General features: G+C 45.6%; 1 pseudogene; it reads left to right on the forward strand.

Moving 5' to 3' along the window:
• The first annotated feature begins 3906 nt into the window (after positions 1–3906).
• LOC141113018 (U2 spliceosomal RNA) lies at positions 3907–4040 on the forward strand (annotated as a pseudogene).
• The last annotated feature ends 11631 nt before the right edge of the window (positions 4041–15671 follow it).

Genomic DNA, 15671 nt, shown 5'->3' on the forward strand with positions numbered 1-15671 from the left:
TCATGTGACAACACTGAAGAAATGACACTTTGCTACAATGTAAAGTAGTGAGTGTACAGCTTGTATAACAGTGTAAATTAATTTGCTGTCCCCTCAAAATAACTCAACACACAGCCATTAATGTCTAAACCGCTGGCAACAAAAGTGAAAATGTCCAAATTGGGCCCAAAGTGTCAATATTTTGTGTGGCCACCATTATTTTCCAGCACTGCCTTAACCCTCTTGGGCATGAAGTTCACCAGATCTTCACAGGTTGTCACTGGAGTCCTCTTCCCCTCCTCCATGACGACATCACAGAGCTGGGGGATGTTAGAGACCTTGCGCTCCTCCACCTTCCGTTTGAGGATGCCCCACAGATGCTCAATAGGGTTTAGGTCTGGAGACATGCTTGGCCAGTCCATCACCTTTACCCTCAGCTTCTTTAGCAAGGCAGTGGTGGTCTTGGAGGTGTGTTTGGGGTCGTTATCATGTTGGAATATTGCCCTGCAGCCCAGTCTCTGAAGGGAGGGGATCATTCTCTGCTTCAGTATGTCACAGTACATGTTGGCATTCATGGTTCCCTCAATGAACTGTAGCCCCCCAGTGCCAGCAGCACTTGCTTGACTGTAGACAAGACACACTTGTCTTTGTACTCCTCACCTGGTTGCCGCCACACACGCTTGTCACCATCTGAACCAAATAAGTTATCTTGGTCTCAGCAGACCACAGGACATGGTTCCAGTAATCCATGCCCTTAAGCTTCGTACACACAATCAGATTTCCTGACCAGAATTGTGTGATGACAGGCTGACAGATGGAAAATTCGACCATTTGTACACTCCATCAGACAATTGTTGGCCAACTTTCTGCGGACAAATGTTGGACGGCAGGCTTATAAATTTTCCGCGGACAAATGTCTGTTGTGGGATTTTCCAAGCGTGTGTACACAAGTCCGTCGGACAAAAGTCCAAAGTACAAACACGTATTCTCGGAAGCAAGGACGATCCGGAAGCGGTCGGTCTTGTAAACTAGCGTTCGTAATGGATAGTTAACATTCGTGACGCAGCAAATTATGAAATCTAGAAATGCAGCGCACAATTCTCTTCTTCTTTAATGGGATAATAATGAAGCTGCTTTGCTGGTGATACTGATGGAGTTCTGCCAAACATATTTTCAAAGGCTTTTTTTTTCTAGTGATATCAAGAATAATATTATTATGCTTTTTTTTGTGTGGCAAGTTACCACAACATCATTATCCTGTTGTTTTCAAGATCAAAGATACAACTATGTTGGTGTCCCTTGTTAATTTTACATTGTATTTTTTAAAATGTAACTGCCGACTCCCAAACTGTCATTTGAAGTAAAACACACAGCCAAGTATTATTCTACACAATTTTTTTATTGTGCATAAAAAAAAGAAAACAAATAAAATTAGACATGATATCTGCCAATAGAACTTAATCAAAAAGTTCATTCTATGCATCCAAAAATATAGAAAATATACCAAATCAAATCATTATTCAACCAAAAAATAAAATAAAAGCCTCATGCATGTGTCCTGCTTCTTAATATAGGTCAGGGATATTCAATTAGTGGACCTCCAGCTGCTGCAAAACTACAAGTCCCATCATGCTCTGCCTCTGGGTGTCATGCTTGTGGCTGTCAGAGTCTTGCTATGCCTCATGGGACTTGTAGTTTTGCAACAGCTGGAGGTCCGCTAATTGCATATCCCTGATATAGGGGGTCAACAATGCCAAGAGTTGGTGAAAGCAGGGGTCCGTCATCCGGAGATAATTCCGAAAAACATCTGGATTATTCTCCTGGAGCTCCCGCAGCAAAGGCATATGACAGAATTGGTCACGATTAATAAAGCAACCAATTTTTGGTCAAAGAACTCCTCCCCCTCCTGTTCCTGGACTGGACTTGGGTCAAAGAAATAACTCCAAGGCCAATAATAAATAACACATTATCTCCTCCGATTCCGCAACATGGCTGGTTGACGAACGTCCGTTCAGAAACCAACTGAAAACCGCGAAATGAAAAGCGCAAAATGAAAAGCGCAAATCAACACTCACCAACTTTCTACTAACACGAAATTAGCAGAAGGAGCCCAAAGAGTGGCGCATGACTATTGAACTTCCTCTTTGTAGTCTCATAGTATGTCTAATACGTCACTACGTTCTTGTTTGTTGGCCGACAATTCCTTGCCGTCTGTATGCAAGACAAGTTCCTGGCCAACACCCTTCGGACAAAAGTCTGATGTTTTGTCTGCGGAAAATCCGCTCGTGTGTACGAGGCTTTAGTCTGCTTGTCTTCAGCAAACTGTCTGCGGGCTTTCTTGTGCATCATTTTGAGAAGAGGCTTCCTTCTGGGACGACAGCCATGCAGACCAATTTGATGCAGTGTGTGGCGTATGGTCTGAGCACTGACAGGCTAACCCCCCACCCTTTGCACCTCTGCAGCAATGCTGGCAGCACTCATACGTCTATTTCACAAAGACAACCTCTGGATATGACGCTGAGCACGTGACCTCAACTTCTTTGATGGACCATGGCGAGGCCTGTTCTGAGTGGAACCTGTCCTGTTAAACCGCTGTATGGTCTTGGCCACCGTGCTGCAGCTCAGTTTCCGGGTCTTGGCAATCTTCTTATAGCCTAGGCCATCCTTATGTAGAGCAACAATTCTTTTTTTCAGATCCTCAGAGAGTTCTTTGCCATGAGGTGCCATATTGAACTTCCAGTGACCAGTATGAGAGAGTGAGAGCGATAACACCAAATTTAACACACCTGCTCCCCATTCACACCTGAGACCTTGTAACACTAACGAGTCACATGACACCGGGGGAGGGAAAATGGCTAATTGGGCCCAATTTGGACATTTTCACTTAGGGGTGTACTCACTTTTGTTGCCAGCGGTTTAGACATTAATGGCTGTGCGTTGAGTTATTTTGAGGGGACAGCAAATTTACACTGTTATACAAGCTGTACACTCACTACTTTACATTGTAGACAAGTGTCATTTCTTCAGTGTTGTCACATGAAAAGATAGAAGAAAAGATTTACAAAAATGTGAGGGGGGTACTCACTTTTGTGAGACACTATATATATATATATATATATATATATATATATATATATACACACACACACACACACACATATATACTGTATACACACACTGTATGAATAATCTCCATTGTAGAGCACAATCCGATTCCACAAGAAGTGTTTTTATCTCTCACAGATGGTTCAAATATAATGTTTTCTTATGGGAGCTGAACGTTTGATCTTTTACCATCCAGGGCCTTGTTATTCCTCATTAACAAATAATTAGCAGTTTATGACTTTACTAATCTCTCTAGAGATATGCAAAACATCAAACTGTTTAAACTACACCTGACGGATGGCACACACACGGAACAGTCTGGAATAACTGATGCAACAAAGTGTCATTTAATTGGCCGTATGCCAAACCCGGGACTAATACAGACATAAGATGGTGAACGCCAGGCTGGTGGCTCATTCCTCGATCGTATCGTTTCACACAAAGATCATTACACTAAATGTCTTATCTTACTGAAAAAAAAAAAAAAAAAAGACACATTTACAAATGTGATGATGTCAGATTATACCAAAAAGATGCTTCTGGGTCCAAGAAATTTATTATCACAATTACGTGCGTAAGTGTATTATGTGCAACGATTAGATTCATTTATGAAGAAAAAAACAGACATGGGAAATATTTATCCGTATGACAGAAAACATCCCAAACATTTCAGCTTCACAGGTTAGATTTGCTGGGATTTCTAGTCTGGTACATAGGTCACGTTACAAAGGGCCCGATCACACTATACAAAAAGGTTGACTCTTCCGGCGGACACGGAGGGACCATCGAGGACTGGACCAGGATATGGGTTGTCATCAAGGAATCGCTTCTCGGCCTTTTGGCTAAGATCAAGTGTAGTATCTGTTCTTATCAGTTTCCAGGAGGTGGCGCTTGCTTCCGTCCCTGATATATGGTGAAATAGTGAAGGGATGGCCGGTTGCTATGCAAAACCTGCTGGAGTAAAGGTGACCTGGAGCGGTTCGTAGCCGAAAGGGAAGCCTTCTGATGGGGATGGAGAACCACAGGGTCTGATCCGGAGGGTCGGGCCCCTGGCCTTCTGGCCTAGATTGGGGCTCTAGCTCCAGACAGTTTTTCTGGGAGAGAACGCTTACTCCTCCTTCGGGGGGGGGGGGGGGGGAGTGGTCAGTATTTCCCGAATATAATTAGGCAGGAGGGATGGAACGACGGTGGAGCCTGATGGTAAAGGGCTCTCACCAAGTTTCCTGAACTCCAGGCCATCCTGGTTGGGGTGGGGGCTGCTGTGGTCTGGGCTGTGGGTCAGGGTTGCTTTGAAAAGCCAGTGGTGAATGTGCCCCTGAAGTGGCAGTTCAGGGGTGCCGACCAGTCACTGTGTTTAGGCACTTGATTTTATGGCACCATGGTCACTTCACCACTACACACGTTTTTCACACCTGCCTCTTGGGACGAGCCTTTTGGCTAGGACCAGGGGAAATTTTTATGCCTGGCCGGAGGGCCGGCCATTGTATTACACAATGGTCACTTTCACTCTCCCACCTCCCTATCTCCCCACTCTTTTTATTTATCCCTGTGTTTGTCACTTTTTTTGTTTGTAGTGTATACACGTTTTGTCACTGTGTGATGAGTAGGGTGTGGGTCCTCGGGCCTACTCTGAAAGTCTTGGGAAGGGGTGGACAAAGGCCTTCTGGCTTGGTTCGCCCTCTCCTTTGGGGGTCTCCCTTCGGGGGAGCCCCACCTAGTACTTGGGTGGGTCTGTTTCGGCAGACCTTCCAGAGAACGGGGGGTCCGCCTGGTTTCGGCCAGATGGACCCATTGTAAAGTACCTCAGTCCCTGTCTGGAGCCCCAGGGGATCAGGGTAAGGTCTTTCCCTAGTGGAGGACTCTGAACACCCGTTGCACGTTTTTGTGTTTCACTCTCTATGTGTGGGCACTTTTTTTTGGCACCGGGTTGAAGTTTTTGGGTGTGTTTTGCACGCCACTGGCTTTTCAACAATAAAAAAAAAAATATATGAAGATACAATCCTAAGCTTTATGGGCTTTTTGTTTCCCAACCAAAAAACCAACGGTGGACAATTCCCAGTTTTTCTTGTGTCCAACTTGTTTCTTATCGCCATCTCATTCTCTATGGATGGAGACCTCAAAGGCGCCCTAGCTCAGGCAGTCAGGACATCTCCCTTTGTCTATTATAACGAATGACCTCTCTGGAGTTTCAATCTTCAATTCCATCAAGGTATTACATTTTGCATTAATGCATTAATCAGCCTATGATGTCACAGGACAGCGATTGTGCTGGTGGAAGCAGATTCAGCTAATCCGGCAGAGATGGGAAAGTAATATCTTATCATAATGATGATGGCATGGAGGGTGTTAGCAGCGGAAAGCCCCCTGTTCTCTATTCATCACTAGTGCAAGTTTACAGCAAGAACTATATATAAACCATAATCAGTAATTCGCTGCCAGTGGTATACGGCAAGGTGAGTGAAGAGAGACCCTGGCCCGATTGGTTAATGTATATTTATACGCTTTACCTGCAGAAACCTTTTTAATTATTATTTTATAAAGAAAAGTAGGCCATCTAAGAATAATTTATTTAAAAAACATATATATTTAATATGTGTGGTCTTTTAAAACTCATGAAATATTTTAGTGCAGTTTCTATGACCTGAAAGCTGTCTTTATATTGTGTTCTCAAAATTCAACTTAAAGGGGAGCTCCACCCAAAAGGGGAAGCTCCGCTTATCTGCTTTGACCCCACCCCTCCAGTGTTACATTTGGCACCTTTCAGGGGGAGGGAGGGGTAACGGGCAGTGGCGTCTCCAGCTTTCAAATTTAGGGGGGGCACATGGGGGGACAGGGACAAAAGTAGGGGGCAACTATAAAATGCATATATATATATATATATATATATATATATATATATATATATATATCCTGGGGCCCTTTACTATGACCCCACAATGGGCCCTTTTACATGTTCTGCAGTGAGCTCCCTTCCTACTGTGTTGGGGCCCCCAGGGTGGCAGAAAACAAGAGATATATGTCACCAGCATATCAAGAAAATATAAGGATCCAAAGCAGTGGGAGAACTATCAGGGTTACAAAGGTTGTCTTGCCACCGGGCCCTGGTGTTCTGCCACTGTGGGGTTCCCCAGCCTCCTCTTGCTGTCCGGCCCCTGCTATTGACAGCGCTGGTCTGGCATCTCTTGGAATTTACAGGCTGGTTCTCCTGTCCTAAGGACGGGAGAAATCAGTCTGTTTTTTCAGTAACTGAGAGTCCTGGTGGAGTCCTTCCTGCAACTCGCTCTTCTCCCTGCCAATGAGGATGCAGGTGAAGGAGCAAATCGGGCAGCCGTGGTTGTTTGAACGCTCGCATTATGCAGTGTCAGCGAGCAGGGGAGGGGGGAGGAATCACCCGCAGGAGCTGACTGGGGACACTCTCCCTCTTAGACATTGATTTTTTGTAAAAAAAAAAAAAAAAAAAAAAATTTTTTTTTTTGGGGGGGGGCACATGGTGGGGCACAGCATAATGTTGGGGGGGGGGGGGGGGGTCAGGGCCCCCTCTGGCCCCCCCCTAGGGTCGCCATTGGTAACGGGTACCTTTCAGCACACCCGGGAGACCTGGCTGCGGCAAGATGGGGCGAGGTCCCCTGGAAGTTCGGCCCCCTCCTCCTACCCCCGCCACCGAGCCAGTTAGAAAGCGCAGAGCGCTTCGTGTGTTCACAGCAGGGAATCGGCACAAATGGCGGCGGCAGCACCCGAGAGCCGATCGGAAAATCGGCTTAGGTGCCGACATCGCGGGATCCCTGGACAGGTAAGGGTCCTATTTAAAGTCAGCAGCTACGGTATTTGTAGCTGCTGACTTTTCATTTTTTGGTAGGTGGCCGAATTCCTCTTTAAATTTGGCAGGAGTTGGGGCAATGGCACTGAGCCCGCATTCTTATTATTATTCTTATAGTCTTATACAGGGCTTCTTTTTAGCGGGAACGCAGTCCTGGCACCTCCAGCACTAAGGTGCCAGGACTGCACCTTACAGGGTGTTAGAGGGTATATTGTTGCCAACTGCTGGGGAATCTATTATCGCTGTTGGGATCATTCGTTGTTGATGGGGGATCTATATTTTCTGGGGGATCTTATGTTGCCAAAGGGTCAATTATTGCTGGGAGGGGCCTATTGTTGCTGGGTGTCGGGGAATCTACTGTATTGTTACTGGCGGGGGTTTATTGTTGCTAGGGAGATCTATTGTTGTTAGGGGGTCTATTGTTGCTGGTGGGGGGATCTCATTGTTGCTGGTAGGGGGATCCCATTGTTGCTGGTGGGGGATCCCATTGTTGCTGGTGGGGATCCTATGTTGCTAGGGGTTCAATAGATGCTGGGAGGGATTTACTGATGAGGGAAGTTTCTGTTGATGTTGGGCTGCTAGAGGGTTTGTTGATGTTGGCTGCTGGGAGATCCACTCTATTGTTATAAAGGCGATGTATTGCTGCTGGAGGAAATCTATTGTTGTTGGGGGATATTTTGTTGTGCATAGTTGCCAACATTCTGAAAAAAAATTTTAGGGACACTTTTTTCTCTGTAGGCAGAGTATAATTTTAATTAGGGGCGTGTCATTCTTTTGTAGGCGTGGCTTGGAAGAATTTTAAAAAATGTGGTGCACAGAGCGCGCTGCAGTGTAAAAGTGGGTGTGGTATATGTTATGTTAAATTGTGGGTGTGGCTTAAATGGGTGTGGTTAGAGTGTGAGATGACTTACATAGTGGAAAATGTGGTAATATATAGGGAATGTAGGTAGGGCAGGAGGTTAAGCGGGATGGAGAAGAGGGGGGTGAGCAGAGTTGGGGTGGAGATGGAATAGAGGGGGGTGAGCAGAGTTGGGGGGGGTGGAGAAGAGGGGGGTTGTGAGCAGAGTTAGGGTGGGGATGGAGAAGAGGGGGGTGAGCAGAGTTGGGGTTGAGATGGAGAAGGGGGGTGAGCAGAGTTAGGGTAGAGATGGAGAGGGGGAGGGGTGAGCAGAGTTGGGGTGGAAATGGAGAAGAGGGGAGTGAGCATAGTTGGGGTGGAGATGGAGAAGGGGGAGTGACCAGAGTTAGGGTAGAGATGGAGATGGGGAGGGGGAGGGGTGAGCAGAGTTGGGGTGGAGATGGAATAGAGGGGGGTGAGCAAAGTTGGGTGGCTGGAGAAGAGGGGTGTAAATAGGGTTGGTGAACGGGGGAAGTTATGAGCAAAGCTGGGTGGTTCCGGGTTGCTGGGAGGGAAGACACTGGAACAGGACAGTGGTGGGGGGGGGGGGGGGCAAAGGCACACAAAAGTTTTCTATATGACTCACTGCTGTAGCTTTTCTGGCAGCAGGTATGGGTATTTCTCTCTCTGTTCAAGAAGCTAAGCAGTAAGTGGCGGTCCTGCAGAAAAGCTCCCTCGATCTGCTTCCCTTCAGAAGGCGGCCTGGGCACGATCTTAGAGGGCGGCCACATCCCCCTCCCTGTGTCACAGCCAATTGGACACTGCAAGCCTCACAGGCTCCGTCTTCTGGGTGTTGTATAGGGAGTGTCTGATCTGAGCTGCTGGGGGAGGAGGTAGGGGGAGGAATAGAATGGCAATCAATGCTTCTGATTCTCTGTCTCTTGGCACCCCGCCCTGCAGCACCTGAGCTCCGACCTCAGTCACTAGCACGGCTTTCTGTGACAGAGCCAAATTTTCGGGATTCTGCCCGGGACAGGAGCAGACCAGGACTTGGGTCTGATTTCCATGACTGTTGGCAAGTATGGTTGTAGGGGGGCGGGGTCTATTGTGTCTGTTGGGTTCTATTGTCGCTGGCTGCACAGGATTGTGTTTAGAAGTGGGTAGGGGGTGGGACAATGGGTGACTAGGAAGTGCTGGATGGTAAGGAGTGTAAAATGTGGGTGGAACTCTGCTTTAAAGGGGTTGTAAACCCTCAAGGTTTTTCACCTTAATGCATTCTATGCATTAAAGCAGAGTTCCACCCAAAAGTGGAACTTCCGCTCATTTGTCTCCTCTCCCCCTCCGGTGCCACAATTGGCACCTTTTGGGGCATAGGAGGTACAGGATACCCGTCTTTGACAGGTATCCTGTTCCCACTTCCAGGAGTCCAGGCCGCGGCCCATGACATGACCCCAGGGCTCCCTCCTCCTCCCTCCTCCTCTCTCTGTCGCCGAGCCAGTAGGAGAGTGGGGCAGTTCCTGGCGTGAAGCCGTAACGCTACACTGCCGGGTTCCCTTACCCGCAATGGTAGCGGCAGAACCCGACAGCTGATGCCGACATCGCCGGACTCCAGGACAGGTAAGTGTCCTATTGTTAAAAGCCAGCAGCTGCAGTATGTGTAGCTGCTGGTTTTTAATTTTTTTTTGGGTGGAACACCGCTTTAAGGTGAAAAACCTTCTGTGATGCAGCAGCCCCCCCAGAGCCCCCCTTTTACTTACCTGAACCCGGTCTTTCCAGCGACGGGGACGAGCACACCAGCTCTAGCCAGTGTCTTGGGTCCTGATTGGATAGATTGATAGCAGCTCAGCCATTGGCTCCCACTGCTGTCAATCAAATCCAATGACGCGGGAGCTGGGCGCGGGGCCGAGAAGAGGAGGAGCCAGGAGCACCACTGAGGGACTCCAGAAGACAAGGATCGGGACCACTCTGTGCAAAACCAACTGCACAGAGGAGGTAAGTATGACATGTTTGTTTTATTTTTTTAAACGAGTCTTTACATGTCCTTTAAATCCAAAACTCAACCTCAAAATTAACTCACACCATCATAGGGATAAAAAATGATCCCAAAGATACTAAAAATGAAGATGCTACAAGTCAAAAATATCATGAAACATCTTTGATGCCTCAATTCAATGTGTGCCACAGCTTCGGCTCCAAAAACCCCAGGTCAGAAAAGCAATGTTCCATGACACAGGATACTTGTTACCTAATAATGGTACAGGAAAAAACTAATAATAATGAAGGACACCAGAATTTCAGAAGAACAGAGGTGAGAGGGGTAAAGTCTGAATCCTGCCTCTGCCTCTCTTTCTTAGAACAAAAAAGATTCCCCGCTCCTCCCTTCTCCGCTCTCAGCTGCTCTGACCACGGTCCGAAATCTGGGAGGTGAAAACACACATAATAGGGCAGCCTAATCGCCCTTAATTAACCAGGAATAAGTTGAAGGCAGCTGTTTGCCATTCCTGGGATGTATAGTATGTAAATGTCCCCCATAGAAGCATCACACTTTTCTTTTTTTTTTTTTTTTTCCTGTGGACATTGAGGGTAACCAAATTAGCCGTTGGCAGCCATAGTAATTGGGAGGTACAGCTCCCATTAGGAGTCCAGCAAATTAGGAAGAATAATGGAGCAAGGGCTTTGTTACGAATAATAATAGAGGTACAAAAAAAAAAAAAAAAAAAAAGCGTGACCTTTTCTTTTGGCTGTGCAGAGCTGTTAACATTGCTCACCTGCAATCAGTACTCAAGTCACAGCCAAATCCAAGGAGACATAGGGGCAGCCGGCTTCCCCGGGAATCATTAGAAAACTATGGATGTCTGAGATGGCCAATCCAAACAGCTCCAAGACCACCGCTCTAATTGTATTAATGTAGATATGAACCCCACCGCTAACATCTCACATGGGCTTTAAGATGATCTTGTCATTTAAAAAATAATTTTCTTTTTTTTTTTATCTGCAGCTTTCATTAAAGTAATACCTGGCTACGAAGACACTAAAGACTCTAAAGACATGAAGGCATCAGTAAAGTCACAGACAGTTTGTAAAAAAATTGTGATTTTTTTTTAGATCTGTCCGTTAATGACCATTATAGACATGAAGTCTGAATTCTATGTACACATGTTAAAATCTTAATTTTTTACAAACTGTTGGTGAATTTAATGATGGTTGGCAGCCCTGGCTCTTTCCCTAGTTCTCCTGCATTGTCACCCTCGCTTCTACCGCAGACCACAAGTGTCAGCATAAATATAATAATTCCAGAAACCATATGGTGTTTATGGTGAAAGGGGACTAAAGGAATCAAAAAAGCCTTCCAATGAATCAATACTACAATGGAGATTTAATATCTTGCATACTCCCAGTCATGACTGGTGCTCTTTAACATTTACTGGGGGCGGGTGGCACAAGCAGGCTGGATGACATACATGCAGGTAGGGTTGCACCGATACCTCTTTTTTAAGACCGAGTACAAGTGCCAATACTTTTTTTTTCAGGTACTCGCCGATACCAATCACTGATACTTCTTTTTAATGTCGTGTGACAGTGGCACTAATATGCAGCACTGATGAGGCCTGGACTGCGACAGTAGTTCTTTATTTTTTATTTTATTCCTTTTTACAATTTTATTCAAAAATTTTTTTTTTGTTATTATTTTTTTCAAGTTATATATTTTCTGTTATTCTTTTTTTTTTTTACAATGCTTTCTTTTTTGGGGGGGGACGGTATTATTATTTTTACAATTTAACCTTTAAATATTTATTTATTATAATTCTTTTTTTTTTTTTTTTATCAGCCCTGTTGGGGGGGGATTGGCTTTGATGAGATATCAGACCCCTGACATCTCCCCTTTGAGACAGGGAAAGGGACTGAGGACAGAGATTCCCCAGTCTCTTTCACATGCAGCCTCAGCTGCACTGAAAATGAATGGAGAGGAGACAGCGGCTCCTCTCCATTCATAAACTGAAGCATCATAAACACAGATTACGATGTTTCAGTTATGAATGGACAGAGTCAGTGATTATCACTGACTCTGTTCATTCAGAAAAGGAAGGAGCCAGTAAATGACATATTTACCGACTCCTTCCTCCGCTCTCCATCCTGCCAGATCCAGGATGAGGGGTGAGGGGGGACCGGAGGAGGACACGGGGAGTCGGGGACCCGGAGAGAGGGAGGAGGACACCGCTGAGAGGGAGGAGGACACCAGAGAGAGGGAGAAGGACCAGGAGAAAGACATGGGCACAGTCGGGGGTGATCAGTGCGGCGGTGGGAGCAGTTAAAAGCACCAATCTCCCTGTATAGCTTTTAATAAAGCACCTGACAGCGAGAGGGAGGGAGGGGAGGAGAAGCGGCTGTCAGAAAAGCTATACAGGGAGATCGGTGCTTGTAACTGCCCCCACCGCCGCACCGATCACCTGTGAGGCTGCCCAACCCCCCCTGCTAAGCTTGAGGATGCCTGGTCCATAACAACAGGTATCGGATTAGACATCGGAGCATTTGCACAAGTACCGATACTAATGCAAATGATTGGTATCGGCACCGATACCGATACTAGTATTGGTGCATCCCTTCATGCAGGGCATGCACGCACCCCCTGCTAACCCAACGCTGCACTGGCTAAAGCAGGATTTTGTCAGCAGGTCTTGGACAATGATTTATATCTGGGACCTGCTGATTAGCTGTAGCCCAATCACAGCACACACACATGGATCTGTACACAGATGAGCGATCTGGCTGTTTCTTCTCCCTGCAAAGCAGGGAGAAAAAGCAGCCAGATCTGTTGATAAAAAACAGCACATATTACACTTCTTAGGCACACATGTAGGCACACATTTAACACCTTAATTGCCCCTAGATGTCAACCCCTTCCCAGCCAGTGCCATTAGTACAGTATCAGTGTACAGTATTATCACCGATCACTGTATTATTGTCACTAGCGACATCAGAGTCAGTAAGTCAGTTAGTGTACCCCCCCCCGTGAGGGTCTGTTAACACCAGATAGCCCACCACACTATCACAGTCCCACTATAAGTTGCTGATCACCGCCATTACCAGTATATCACCTATAGCTGCGTAAATTCCAGTATATATGTCATAGTTTGTAGGCGCTATAACTTTCAGACAAACCAATTAAAAAGGAAGTAAACTCTTGAAAAAAAAAATCTTCTTCTCTCTCCTCTGCAAAGTAAAGTCACAATGTGCTAGTATGCATCGCATACTAGCACATTATAGGACACTTACCTGCAAACGAATTGTCTCCACTGCAAGCCACATCCATCTTCCCCTGTCTTCCTTCCGGGGCCGCGGACTCTGGCTCTGTGACTGGCCGGAGCCACGTGACATCACTCCTGCTGGTTACGGCACTGTCTTCTGAAGACACGGCACAGTATACAGTAAATATCTCCTCTACGGCGCACGTTTAGGAGATATTTACAGTACCTATAGGTAAGCCTTATTCTAGGCTTACCTATAGGTATAAAGTATACATGGAGGTTTACAACCTCTTTAATAAACACTTATTTTTTTTCTACCAAAGACATGTAGCAGAATACATTATGGCCTCAATTTAAGAAGAAATGTGATTTTTTTTTAATTTCTTTGTTGGGTGTGTTTTATAACAGAATGTAGAAAATATTGTTTGATTTTTCTTTCAAAATTTCCTGTCTTTTTTTTCGTCTATATGATTAAAATTAAAAAACCCAGTGGTGATCAAATACCACCAAAAGAAAGGTCTATTTGTATAAAAACAATGATATAAATGTCATTTGGATACAGTGTTGCATGACCGCGCAATTACCAGTTAAAGTAGCACAGTGCTGAATAGCAAAAAATATCCTGAAACTCATGGAACCTTCTGGAGGTCTGATAAACACAAACTACAAAGACCTATGAACTGTATAAACTCACTAGTGGGGTTAGCTTAGCACTATAGTGCACGATTTCCAAATCACTGGTATGTGATACCCCTTTAAGGACTTACACGGCTCGAATTTCAGCCAATTCAGCAAGAATTGACTCCACCCAGCTTGCCAAACTTCAATTAAAGTGTTACTAAACCCACAACAGTAAAATCAGTCTGTATATGCAGTAAAGCATGCTTGTTTACTCACTGTGGAACATAAGGGGTTAATCCTCTGCATTGTGTATAAAGGCTGTTTGTTCCTGTCTTCTCTGTTCCTCCCCTTCCTCCACTGACTCCAAAACATGTCAGAGCCTTTGGAGTCAGGCTGCACATGCTCAGTTTGGTGTGTATTGCTAAAGAGGTTTTTTTTTTTTTCCCGGAAAGGTGCATGTGATCAGCACAGGGCCAATCAGCACTGTCCAGACAGAGGGTCAGGAACCCTGCAGCCTCATATGAAAGCTCAGAGCAGAATGAAAACTCCTCCTACAAGCTTTAACCAGACACTGATAGAAGTCACAAGACTGCTATATACTCCTGGTGAGAAAAGGTATTTAGCAGTTTATATTTACTAAAATAATTGCATTTCCATGTTCTGTGTAGAACAGATCCTCCTCTTTTCGGGTGCCTCGCCGGTGCTCCTGGCTCTGCCCTCCTTGCCGAGTGCCCCCACAGCAAGGGGGCACCCGGCAGGGGGAGCTCGAGTCGAGCCGCTGCTCTGTGTGTCCATATAAACACAGAGCCGTGGCCGGGCCCCGCCCCGCCCCTCTATCTCCTCATTGGATCACTGACTTTGATTAACAGCAGCAGGAGCCAATGGCGCCCGCTGTGTGTCTCAGCCAATGAGGAGGGTGAGTCCTGGACAGTCGAGCCTCTTGTGCAAATTGCTGGATCAATATGGGGTTCAGGTATTAGGGGGGCTGCTGCACACAGAAGGTTTTTTTATCTTAAAGAGGAACTGCAGTCTGCTCACATAATTTGTAATAAAAACATCTTTGCCATTCTGAAGCTTCCCTCCAACCACTTTGCATATTATTTTATATATACTGTGATTCTGTACTTGCCAAATAGGCTGCAGAAATCTCCCTCCACTGAGTCTGGCTGCATCCATTTTAACTGTGGGCAGCTGAAGCTGCTGCCTGTTCACTTCCTGAATTTACACAGACACACGGAAGCACACCTCCAGCTCTGCAGCTCTCATTGGTCTTCTTACGACTCCCCCCCCCTATCCTGGCAAACTCTTACAAGAGTGAGAGAGAGAGCTGTGAATGATGTCATAATCCCAGGCTTTTTACCAGACAAGAAACAGGAAGTGGGCTGTATAAGGGATTTACTGGCAGAAAAAAAAAATGTTTTACTATCCAAAGTTAAAACAACAACAAGAAGAGTGGAAAATGTAACAGATGGAAAGTTGAAAAAATGACTGAAGGTCCACTTTAAGGCATATAATGCACCTTCTGCCTTTACAATTGGACAAAAAAAAGCTAAGTCTGGAAGTCCCCTCCCAAGTATAACCCTCCCTGCTAGGCAAGAGGAGCGAGATTCTGTGTCCCGTGATGGACTCACAAAAACAAAAAGGATTTTTACCAAAAACATTCTTTTTAATAAATATTCCCGGGACACAGTGCGTCTTCAAATTCATAAGGATAGGGACTTCCTAAAGCAATGAAAAGAGGGGAGGGCACCACAGGAACCAAAAACCAATCGCCATCCCCTAATAGGTAAGAACCTCACAATTCTGCGGACCAAAGGAAGCATCGGGGGTGATTTACTAAAGGCAAACAAACTGTGTACTCTGCAAGTGTAGTTGCTCCAAAGCTTAGTAAATGAGGTAAAGCTTTACTTTGCAAAAAATAACCAATCACATGCAAGGAAAATAAAAATAAAAAACAGCATTTTGGCTTGCACATGATTGGATGATGGAAGTCATCAGAGCTTCTGCTCATTTACAGTACTAAAGCTCTGGAGCAACTGCTCTTGCAGAGTGCAACATCACTTTG

This window comes from Aquarana catesbeiana, linkage group LG11 (genome assembly GCF_042186555.1).
Source record: "Aquarana catesbeiana isolate 2022-GZ linkage group LG11, ASM4218655v1, whole genome shotgun sequence".
NCBI classification, from domain to species: domain Eukaryota; kingdom Metazoa; phylum Chordata; class Amphibia; order Anura; family Ranidae; genus Aquarana; species Aquarana catesbeiana.